This window comes from Bactrocera oleae, chromosome 6, assembly GCF_042242935.1.
Source record: "Bactrocera oleae isolate idBacOlea1 chromosome 6, idBacOlea1, whole genome shotgun sequence".
Lineage (NCBI taxonomy): Eukaryota > Metazoa > Arthropoda > Insecta > Diptera > Tephritidae > Bactrocera > Bactrocera oleae.
In genome coordinates, this window is record NC_091540.1 from 61,713,647 (window position 1) to 61,726,213 (window position 12,567).

The following is a 12,567-nucleotide window of genomic DNA, read 5'->3' on the forward strand; positions in this document are numbered from 1 at the left end:
AATTTTTGTTATTATTTTATTTACAATAATATTTTGTGGTTGTAATTTAAAAAACAATTTTTACAAATTTTTGCTGCCTTTAGCAAACCAAAAAATTGTGAAACTTAATTGATTCAAAAAAAAATTATTTTTCAAAAAACAAATTCAAAATTAACGACGGCAGCGATGTAAAATTCAAGATTACATTACCTTACTGGCTTTTTTATAAATTTTTTATGCGAGCGCATTTGTTTATGCCTTTACCACATATAATTTTACGAATTTACAATTCCAGCAATTATTATTATTATTATTTTACCGCGAACCATAAACGAGTTTAGTTAACCTCATTTGCAAGCTACCAAAACACAGCATCAGATTGAAAGTAATAAAGCAGCTGCTGAGCTGGCAGCATTGAAAGCTGCAAATTTATTTATTTTTTTTTTATATTTTTATTTGAATTTTTTGTCTTTTTTTATTGTTCTGTTGCACGTGAACTGCTTAATATGCAGACAAAGTGTTATTAACCTACATATTTACATATATGCTAATGCAGAAGCTACTATACATAATACTAGTAGCATAAACAGTCTTAAATATGGTATGTGTCCTCAGCACATATATACATACATACATACATACATAAATATGTGCTTAAGTACCTGCAACATATATTCAAAATGCAAAGATGTTGCAGCTGCAAACATTTTTTTGGCGTCTCTCAATTTATTATGCTAATAATATGTTGTTAGTTTTGATATACGAGTGTATGTATATACAAGCTTATCCACATATAGGTATTTATGCAAACATAAGGCCTTACTGACTTTTTAAAAAACTCAAGGCAGGTCAATAAAGTATTTTTTTCGCTGCTTACCGTTTTTATAAAAAGTTTATATAAATTATCACTTTATTAAACAATTTCCTAAAAAATATCAAAAATTAATTTTCAACAAATTTTCAGTGTTGCCAGCTCGATTAACAAACTTACAGTTTGATCTTCACAGGCAATGAAATGTTAAAAGTCACGCTCCCGCTACTTAGCTGGTTTAAAACAATTAAGAAAATAAAAAATACAAAAAAATACTAAAAATTAATTTTGAAAAATTTTCCAATGTTACCAATCCGATTAACAAACATACAGCATCCAATAAACTTTCAAATGCTACAATTGCAACATATCTTCAGCTTTCGCATACTCAGTAGTCCCTGAGCAAAAGTTTCTTAATAAGTGTATTTACACATATGCACAACACATACACATCCATATGTATGTGTACTTGCATCTCATATGTATTAATGCCTACATCCGTTCCACGAACGTAAATTTCTAGCTTCTCTTCTGAATGACATTAAATTAAATTCATTTCACTTGAAGAATTTTATTTACTTTTATTTCTTCTATTATTTGCTGCGTTGTTGTTGTTTTGTGTCGTAAGAGCTGAGATGTCTGCTCGCATGTGAAGCAACTAAGGCAATATTAAATGCGTCGAAGACGTTGTGTAGAAATGACTAAGTATGTATATATTTTTATATGTATATGTATAAGGAATGTGTGTGTATAAGGAATCGAAAGACAAACTGCAGCGGTAACATTCGCACACAACCTCATACTTAGTTAGTATATACTCTTGCAAGTACTTGCAGTCTTCTGAGCAAATGTACATGCATTAAATTTGCTGCCCTGTAGAATATAGGACTTCAGACGCTTTTTTTTTATATACTAATATAATGATTTTAAAATCAAAAATATAGATCGATGCGTTACTTTCGAGTATACAGGTAATAGAAAAAATTATTGTATAAAATTAAGGAGGTTTTTAACATAATAAATATATGTTAAAAATTTTTTTTCTCTGTGTTTATGAGAATTGTACAGTCTCAAGCAGTGCTTTAAAATTGATCTCTCTGAATTACTTTTCTCTTTAAATTCATATTTAGGCACTGTTTACCATTGATATTCCAAAATATGCTCCTATATTTCATACAGAAAAAGTGTATGATACCGAATCCACTATATATTACCTATATAAACTAATATTCAACATCTTAACGACTAGATTAATAAGATGTGTCTCAAATATTGACTTTTTGACCACTCAAATCAGTTCGAAATTTAACAATTAGAGTTCAACAATAGTAGAAATAAGCGTATGAAACATGTATTCGAAATTTTTAAAACTCAAATATTTAAGTTTGATTTTAAAATCATTTTTTTTATTTTTTTTCTCCCGAAGATATGTATATTACACCAGGGGTAAAGCCGTTGAAAATGGACAATTTTCAATTGAAAATTTGGGTCTTTTTTAAATATTAAGTCAAAATAAGTAACTTAAATAAAAAAAAATTATAGTGTGCTTGAGGCATAAAAGGGTTACTTTATCCCAAATTTAGTGCAAAATAAATTTTTTGTAAAAGATAAAAATAAAAAACCAAACACTTGGTTATTTGAGTTTTTCACACAAATTTTGAGGTTATATCAACAAATTGTGTTATACCGAAAGTTATAGACTGAAAGTTGTAGATAGAAAATTGTAGTTGTAGATCCTTCTATTATTCCTAAAAATTTGCTATTCAACTTTTTTTCCATAGGACTTGTAGTTTTTCTGGATATTAAGATAAACCTTTAAAAACTCAACCACCCCTCTTTTCTACCACTTCCCATCCTCAGGCCGCTAGCAAATTATTTTTATTATTTTTTCATTGTTTTTATATTTTCTTCCTATTCGAATGACTTTCATACTATTATTATACTTTTTTTTAATTATACACAGTTATTTCTCAATAAACTAATATTTGTAATTTCCACCAGAGTTATTTTGAAAGCTGCATTCTTTATACAAATTAACCTACCATAGTGGCATTACCTAGAGTCTTTCCTACTGGGTTGCTTTGTCGTTTAATGTAAGCATGTATGCCTCTGTTTATTTTCATTCCTATACATATGTATGTATAGTACGTATGTCTTTCTGCAACTTTTTAATGCAATGCGCAAATTTATGTGTTGATTTATTTATTTTTTTTTGCTCTGCATTTTTCAATTTAATTGCAATGCGAAATGTGTCAATTAAATTTGATTTGAATTTGATGATTGACAGTAAAATTACAAACATAAGCAACATGAGCTTGCATATACATATGTACATAAGTTAAGTATGTAGTAAGTATATATGTATACAGAAGTGAAGTAAGAGAGCAAAAATGGCGTAAGGTCGTATTATGGTAATATTGATTTTTAGTTGGATTATTTAAAATACAATGTATTTGTATATAATATTTATGAAAAAAGAAACGAATGTTTTTTTCGTTTGATACTCTGAAAAATTTATTGATAGACAACTCTAAGAAAGTTTTTCCAAGTACGAGCTGTTAATTGAAACGGGAAGATCCTCCGCTTTACAGTTTTGTAATTTTTTTCTTATTATCAGATAGGAAAATTCATATCTCGCTTCCAACTACTTACAAACGAAAAAAACAGCGTTATTTTAACCACCCTACTATGTACAATCAGTCATAAATGTATGTCTATACTTTTGTAAATTCTCATTATTTAAAGACATCTTTTGGTTTTTTAATATTTTTTCTGATGCTCAGTCATACCTTAAAAATTTATCCTGTCCTCGTGAGCCTTGAACAGATTTATCTTTTTTACGTTTTAATTTCGGATCCTGATGAGTTACTTTGAGTATACTTTCGTAGTCTTACTTTGAGTAGTCCTTTTTCGGTTATAAAAACGTTACTCATACAAATTTCTCTTATTGGCAGCATTACATTTCACTTTTCTACTAAATCTCAACGTTTTTTCTCACAAAATTATTTCGCTAAGCTTTCTTTAATTAAACATAATCTACTCAAAATCTAAAAAAAAGTAATTATACAGAAATTACACTTTCCGCTGACAACTGAAGTAAAAAATGGTTTACAAAAATTTTTTAATAAAATTTCTACTTAAAAAAAAAAATAATTTAAAAGGTCATTCACTCTCCAATATTTGTTTGAAGAAAAAAAAACTGACAGTTTAAATTTCTAAATTTTGCTTAAAAATTATTTACAAGCCAGCAAGCAAATCTACTAACATAAATGCAAAAAAAATGTATATATATATATAAATAAATACATACATACATTAATTTACAACTGTCAGCTAATCAAACATCCATTTCTTTGGCACAAAAAGCAAAACTTCACTAAAGCAAACAAACAACGAACATTTCATACTAGTTTCACTTAAGAGCAGCGAAATTACTTTGTTGTTGTTGTTTTTCCTGTTTTTTTTTTTTGTACAATTTTGTCTCCGGCTTCGGCAAAGTTACAGCCTCCTTGTTTGTTTTCCACCAATTGAATATTTAATTCAAGTTGTCTTCTGCCCAGCTTTTATGTAAAACAAATTTTGTCTCCACTTAGTGATGTTTCTTAGCAAATCTTTCTTCCTATTCTTTTTTTTACTGTCTTTTTGGTATTTTAAAAGCTGGCGGATAGTTGAAAGCGAATAAAGAATAAAGAATAATGTAAGAAAATGAAATTAAACTGCAGATTAAACAAAGGCAAAAATTAAAAGCAAATATTAGCGCACAAATGCATAGCAAGAGGAAGAAGTAGAAGAAGACGACAATGAAGAAGGCAGCAGCCATGTACAAAGCGGGAGCAGGCACATTACACACACACAGAGATTACACTGGCAGAAACAAATTCAAGCGCGAACTGTAATTTGTTGTGGTTGCACGGATTCCCAATGCAACACTCCAACCATTGACAAATTATATTTTTCAAATAGATATACAAAACTTTTAAGAAATTCTCCAATATCATTCTTCGGTCTTTTTAAAACTTATAAACATTTTTGTTCTCAAGTTGACATCCCAGTCATTCTCAATTCATCCTCCATCCTATGATATATGTATAACTTCACTTTTCCCTTATCCTTTAAATTTTTTGAGATCTAAGTCGAGACCTATAGCATGCTCGAGTTGAAATGAATGGTCTGAACCTCCAATTGCAGTATCGTTAAGAAATAAATATATTTGATAAATAACGAAGAGATGCTCAGTTAAGAAGCTACAGAAAAATTTTTGTGATACTGCTAATAAAAAACGATATGGTTATTTGTTGAGAAATTATTGAGTTACAAAAAGTTTCATTAACTAAAATACTGTTAAGAAAAAAATACCATGCTACTTATTGTTGAAGAACTAATGAAAAATTGGTGAGAAACAATATATGAAGTACTCTTGAAAAATTTAAATGAGGCATTATTGAAGAACCATTGACAAACAATGAAATAATCCTCAGTTGAGGAACTGTTGCGAAATTGTTGATTTACTGTTGATAAAAAACGATATAATACTTACTTGAGCAACCATTGAGAAATGATTGCGATACTGTTGAGAAACATTGAAATGATTCTCAGTTGAGAAATTGTTGAAAAATTATGAGTTGAGAAAAGTTTCACCAACTAAAATACTGTTGAGATAAAATGATTTGTGTAGTTAGTCATTTAGTTAGTTGTTGAGAAACTGTTGAGAAATTGTTGAGATACAGTTGAGAACAGTATTTAAGATTTTCGAGCTTAGCTCTCAACATGAGCTGTTCACTGTATGCTCCATCGGCATGCTGCTGCCTCGGCTGTGTCGCCGACATGGTCGCCGTAATATGCCCATGGCCGTTGTTCTAGCTGTTGCCGATCTTTATGCTATTGTTATTGCTGTTGTGGTTGTTGTTGTGTTTACATTTCTTGTAGTTGTCGTTTGTTCAATTTCACTGTGAATTTTAATAAACGAATGTCAATATTTACATAACATAAAAGAAGCGAACCAACGCAAGAAAACGAAATGCAAACATGCCAACGCACCGCCCTGCCACCACCACAAACAATGCGGCAAGACAGCGTTACAACTATAAACATCTATATAAATATACATATGAATTTATGTTATGTATTGCTGGGGTCACACTCCACTGCCTTGGCTTAAGCTTGTTAAAGACTAAGCAGGATATGCACAAAAAATGTAATGGTTAACAAATATATGCTTAAAACACATTTACACATACTTGTATTTATTTAATGTAAGTACCACAAAAATATTTAATCTTGAACTTAGCTCAAAACTGAGTCTCGCACAACTTTCTCCAGAGATTTGCACAACTTTATGGCTTTGCACCTGAAAATGTGGTAGTTGCCTTAGTATTACCGTTATTTTTGCTCGCTTTCTTCCATACCTTTTCTTTATAATCGCTAATTCATTTGTCAACAAGACATCCTTAAAACAACACAAGCACACACACACAGCGCTACACTTTTGTTGCAGGTTATATAAGCGCTCGCGCTATATTATTACGGGAACTCATAAAATATGGCGACACACACCTGCAAAAAAGTATGCACATAAATTTGCATTACATATCGTTGCAATAATTTAATTACAATGAAATCTTGAGTCAACAAGCAAATGCACTTTTCATCAAAAAAGTAATAATAATAATAAAAATCAAAAACAACAACAGCAATAAACTATTAAAGTGCAGCAACAACAAGAAAATACGTTAACTTCGGTTGTACCGAAGCCATTATACCCTACATAAATAAAAACGATTCCCTACAAGAGTTTGATTTTTATCGATCAGTTTGTATGGCGGCTATATGTTGTAGTGGTCCGATGTGAGCAATTTCTGCGGAAATTGTGCCGTTGCCTTGGACTACAATCCACTTCAAATTTCGTGCAGATATCGTGTCAAATATAAAAGTTTTCAATACAAGTACTCGATTTCGATCGATCAGTTTGTATGGCAGCTATATGTTGTAGTGGTTCGATCTGAAAAAGCTTTTCGATGATTTTACCGTTGCTTAGGGTAATAACTTATGCCAAATTTTGGTAAAGTTATCTCGTCAAATCAAGAAGTTTTCTTAACAAGACCTTGATTTTTATCAATCAATTTGTATGGCAGCTAGGTGCTATTATGGTCCAATACCGGCGGTAACGACATTATCAGTTTCTTGAAGAGAACAGAACGTGTACAAAATTTCAGTTTGATATCTCAAAAATTGAGGGACTGGTTCCCGTGTATACAGATCCTGTATAGGGTATAAAAAGCAACAAAAATAAGCGGGCATGCAAATGTACACAGTATATGAAGGTGTATACTTGTATGTACGAGTATGTGTGCGCAAATAAAAATAGTTGCAAAGAGATAACCTCAAGTGCATCTTATAGCCCACGCCACACTGTGGTGACAGTGTGCGCAACAAGTGCTGTGCACAGAAGTATACATATATGTATATGTATGTACAATATAAAAAAAAATATACATATGTATTTATAGAGCTATTTTTAAACGTTAAAATTTTTTTTTTAGACAAACATACATTTATATTTATATGGCATGTATATTTGCCTCACAATTTAATCTTAATTGCAAATCCGTGCACACAGATAAGCAGTGCAATATTAATATTAATTATAACAAACAAAATATACATTGTACAATAATAAACATAGTCTATATTTACAATAAGCATACATATTTACATATATGCTATGCCGTTGGTACAACTTAAAATACAACCTTTCATATTAAACCGGCACTAACGACGTCAAAATAATTTGTCCGAACAGGATAGTAGGCATCAGTGCTGCGAATATCTTCCAGCGGAAGACCAAAAAATAAATTAGACACTTTATTTGAATTAAATTTTATTTTTACTACTTCTTTTCGAAACTTTTATTTGAAACTTGTAAAAACTAAATTTCAAAATTAAAGCTTCCGGATCAATATGGATGATGATGATCACCGACAGCTTAAGAAGTTATAGGAAAAATATTCTTGAGAAATCCTCGTCAAGTTTCTCGCACAATATAATTGGCATCGTTGACAAGCACCTAAAAACGGAGAGAACACAACGCACACCAAAATAATTTCGAAAACCTCTTCAGTTAGATACTCTAACGTATAGCATTAGCAATACTTCGCCTTATGTAAGTTTCCAGCGCCAATTCCATATAGTGGTTACTACTAGAAAGGAGTTGTTTCGAATACTAAGAAGTAGCCTTCTAAATAATTCTGATACACACATAACACAAAAATTATTTAAAAATTATATAATATATAGTTAACGACAAAGAAATTTTACCTTCAAACTGGTTTTCATACACTTATTTGTAATAATATCGGCACTTTTCGCATTAAAAGCTCAAAAAAGAGCTTAAGCAGCACCTTAGAAACCTAACCTCAAAAATATTTTTCATAAAAAAAAAACGTCTCGATGAAAAATTTTTACTTCGAAGTTTTTTAAAAATAATAGTAAAATAATTTTATCTTCAAAAATATTTTTTTATTATTTTCAATAAAAGAAGAACAATACTTTTTTTACATACTATATATAGAATGCACACTTAGAGTCATGTATATAAGTGACTCTGATGCTTTTAGTACAGAACTTATTAACAAATGACTACATGCGAGTCTATGTGTGTACAATATGCTTGCATATAATTAATTACTGCACAATAAAAAATAAATATTATTTCGAAAAAAAATCTAAAAGCTTCAAGTACACTCGAGCAATAGCAACTTGTTTACGATCACACTTATTCCAATTGCATATTTAACTTCAAAAAAATGGTCCTTCAGCACCCTCTACACAAATTTGCACATTTGTTTATATTCTGTATAATAGTATAGTATAGTAGTGTAGTGTATAGTAATGGTTATTAAATATAGTATGTATATTTGTATGTGTGTTGCATTGATTTTACACGCTTATGCGCAAACATACAAATATTTACTCGCATTTATCTTGTTTAATATTATTACAACTGATTGTGGTTGTAGCAAGTTTCCACGAGACTGCAATCAATACACACATATTTACATATGTACATATTATATTTATTATATTGTACATAGATCGGCAATTAAATATTATGACACCGCAAAGATGCCGTGCTTTGCATATTTACCATATTTCATGTATGTTGCTAATAATTACGGTTCACATCCGCTTTAATGTGCAAATACAGGTAAATGTATGTGTGTGTGTGTGTAAGTACAAATATGTATGTTAGCACAATTATTAGAATAGTTGAAGTAAGCGATAACTTCACACGCTTACAGTTCCGGCAAATTGAATTAATTTTATGTGGTGTTATTAAAATGGGGCTGATATATGTACATATGTAATTAGTGTTGTTGTTGTTTGCTAAATTATGTATTACAACAATTTTGATTATTTATACTTGTAGGTAATAATATATCAAATTCGTATATGAAATGTTTTCAATAAACTCAACTATTAAGAGTTTTACAAAAATGTTGGGTTTCAGAGAGCTTTCGCGCAAAGTCCTTGTATGGAAAACTTTTTCATTTGAAAAGGTATCTTCACGAAATTCGAGATAGATTAGCGTCTAAGATAATGCTACAATTGTTTAGATCGAATCACTATAGCCTATAGCTAGCATACAAACTGACCAATCAAAATCAAGTCCTTGTATGGGAGACATTTTTATTTAACAAGATCTCTTCACGAAATTTGGCATGGATTATTATATAAATCAACGCGACAATACCTGTACAAATTGTTACGATCGGACCACTATAACATATAGCTGCGATACAAACTTACCTATCAAACTCAATATACATAAAAATTTTTGTATACCCTTTTATGCTATAAAAAATACACCTATCAAGGTAATATATCTTGGGCACAGCCAAAGTTAACGTTTTTTCTTATTTTTATCAAAATTTTGACATTATCCAAAGAATATATACCATATATAATTCAAAATAAAACGTCTTCCAATGACGTTTCTATATAAGCAAATAGTCTCAGAAATCAGTGAGTTTATTCCCTTAATTAGTTGAACGCTTTAGCTACCGAGTGTTCTGCACGCACTCGTCAAAGATATCCGCCTAATTATAATAAAATCATATTTCGCAAATATTATTACTATTTGCGGCCTTGTTTCAGCTTATTTAATGCAATCAAGTATAGTTAGTGTATTGTTGTTGCAATAATTAATTAGCAACCGTTATTAATATAATTGGCAAATGCACTTACACAAACAAATATATGAATATCTCTACATAATTTATGGCCTGACTCATTCTTAAGCCGTTTCTTGAACGTTCAATAACTTCAAAACAACTCGTAATTGAATTATATTCATTAGTGTCAAAACAGTACGTAGCAAGCTTATAATTACGGTAAATTTAATTATAAACTAATTTAATGTAATCAACTTTTCCTGCACACAATATGAAATAAAGTAATTTAATTGGAGGCACAAATGAATTATTTAATATAATATGGGTATCAGAAAATGCATGAGCTCACAATTATTATGGAAATACCAGTTATTTTCGATCTTTTATAGTTCTATAACGCATTTCTGCTCTGGATGAATAGTCTCTGAAAACTGTTATGATTTAGTGGCATATATCTAATATTTTGCTTATTAGTCCCTGTTACTGTGATCAATTTTAAGAAAAATATATGCAAATACAACTCACCTTAGTAATTATTACCGCTTAGCTCCAAGTAAACGTGGTAATTGTTGAAATTTTAGATTATAACTGTGTTCGATTCGCCACAACAATAGAGTTAGAGAGTTGAATTTGGTACAAGAGAGTATGCCTCCTTTTTATCTCCTTGAAGTCTTTAACCAGCGGTTTTTAATGATCGCAAGTTTTGTTTTACAAATTTTAGGCCAGTTTATACTTTGTTTAGCTCAAAGGACAAATTGCTCTCAAAATTGATTAAACTACACTTTTTTAAATTTATTTTTTAACTTCTTGAAAAAAAATGTAATTGGACTACTGCTCGAAACTAAGGGGCTACTAAAATGTTTTTTGTCGAGGTAAGAAACATATCTCCAGTAAAGAAGGAAGTTCAGCTCAATTGCTGCTAATAAGTTTGAACAACTGGTTTAATGTGTTCGATTCGCTACTCTCCTTGACGAAAGGAGATACATTACAAAAATATTATTAATTTATTCATGAACAACTTTTTGTATCGCATTTCTAAATATATCGACCCCTATTGAACACTCCTTTATATACCAAAATTCATGTATTTCCATTATAATATTTCAAAGCGATTTTTCTCTATTTGTAAATACTTGTAATCACTATTTTTTATACACAATAAAAATGTTCTCCTTTTGAAAACATTTTTTAAGACAACAATATTTTTATTTTTTATTATTTATAAGAAAAGTTAATATTTGGTAACCAAAACTTCAGAACTGAAATTACTGAACTAGTATGAGGATACTAGTTTACATCAGTCTAATTACCGGTACTACTTTTTTTCGAAGAGAAAACTAACTAGTTCAAAAATAATATTTACAACTAAAAATTCCCGATTGCAACTAAACTAGTATGTCTGATACTAGTTTAGATCGGTCTAGTTATCGCTACTAGTTTATTTCGTAGTGAAAAATAACTAGTTCGAAAAAAGCCAAATTTGCTTCAAATATAAAACAAACTCACTACTTCATTTTCTTTCAAATTATACTTCTTAATACGAATTAATGCTAATAATCCTAAATTTTATTGCATATGGTGGTGGTCTGATATATTTTCGATTGAAACACAGCAACTGACAGCTCGTAAAGCATTGTCACGTAAAAATATTACTAGCTTGCTTGGAAAAATATTGTCGACTCAATAGTTATAAACTTTATTACACTGAGGAACATTGAAGTTGCCACAAGCATTCACTCCCAACATTTATGCTCACACTAACATAATTTTTGTCTGTCCGTGAGGTCACGTATTTGCCTCATTTCCTTTATTATGCGTAAAATGAACGAATACAATTTCGCCAATAATAATAAATTGTATGCAATTACGAGCAAATTATCGTTATTTATGTGTGGCAGGTCAATTTGGTGTTTGCACGTGTGCACACAAATACATACATACTCACTTGTAGATATATGTATGTATATCTTAATATATATGTACATATATCACACATAGTATTTAAGTATTGCGGGTATTATTTCTTATGCTTCTTGTTATATATGCTGTTTCTTTTGCTGCTAACCTACGACTTCCATTTTTATACCCTTAACAGAGTGTATTAAGTTTGCCACGAAGTTTGCAACACCCAGAAGGAAACTTCGGAGATCTTATATAATATATGTATGTATATATAAAGGACCAGCGTGACGAGCTGAGTCGATTTTGTCCGTCTGCCTTTCCGTTTGTATATACCCAGTTTATATATTCTCAGTTTTTGAGATATCGATATGAAATTTAAGATATGTCATTTCCTCCATAAGAAGCTGATCATTTGTCAGAACCACCAATATCGAACCATTATTGCATATAGTTGCCATACAAACTGACCGATCAAAATCAACTCGTTGTATGGAAAACTTTTTTATTTGTGAAGAGTATTATTGCTTCGGTACAGCCGAAGTTAATATTTTTGCTTCTTACTTATTCCATGTTTAATGTTCACACTCATATACACATGCATATGTACATATGTATAAGTGTGTGTGCGTGTTATTGCCGCCGCTTTGAAATTTTATTTGCACTTAATTGATACTTTCCGATAGCATCTGCGTGGCGTAAATCAAA

General features: G+C 30.3%; 1 protein-coding gene and 1 long non-coding RNA gene across 6 annotated transcripts in view; both read left to right on the forward strand.

Annotated features, from left to right (window-relative positions):
• The window catches only part of Tet (Ten-Eleven Translocation (TET) family protein), a 280,426-nt gene that overhangs the window by 196,591 nt on the left and 71,268 nt on the right, over positions 1 to 12,567 (forward strand). The gene's annotated exons all lie outside the window — the stretch shown is intronic.
• Positions 1 to 12,567, forward strand: part of LOC118681181 (uncharacterized) — a 50,982-nt gene that overhangs the window by 31,058 nt on the left and 7,357 nt on the right. The gene's annotated exons all lie outside the window — the stretch shown is intronic.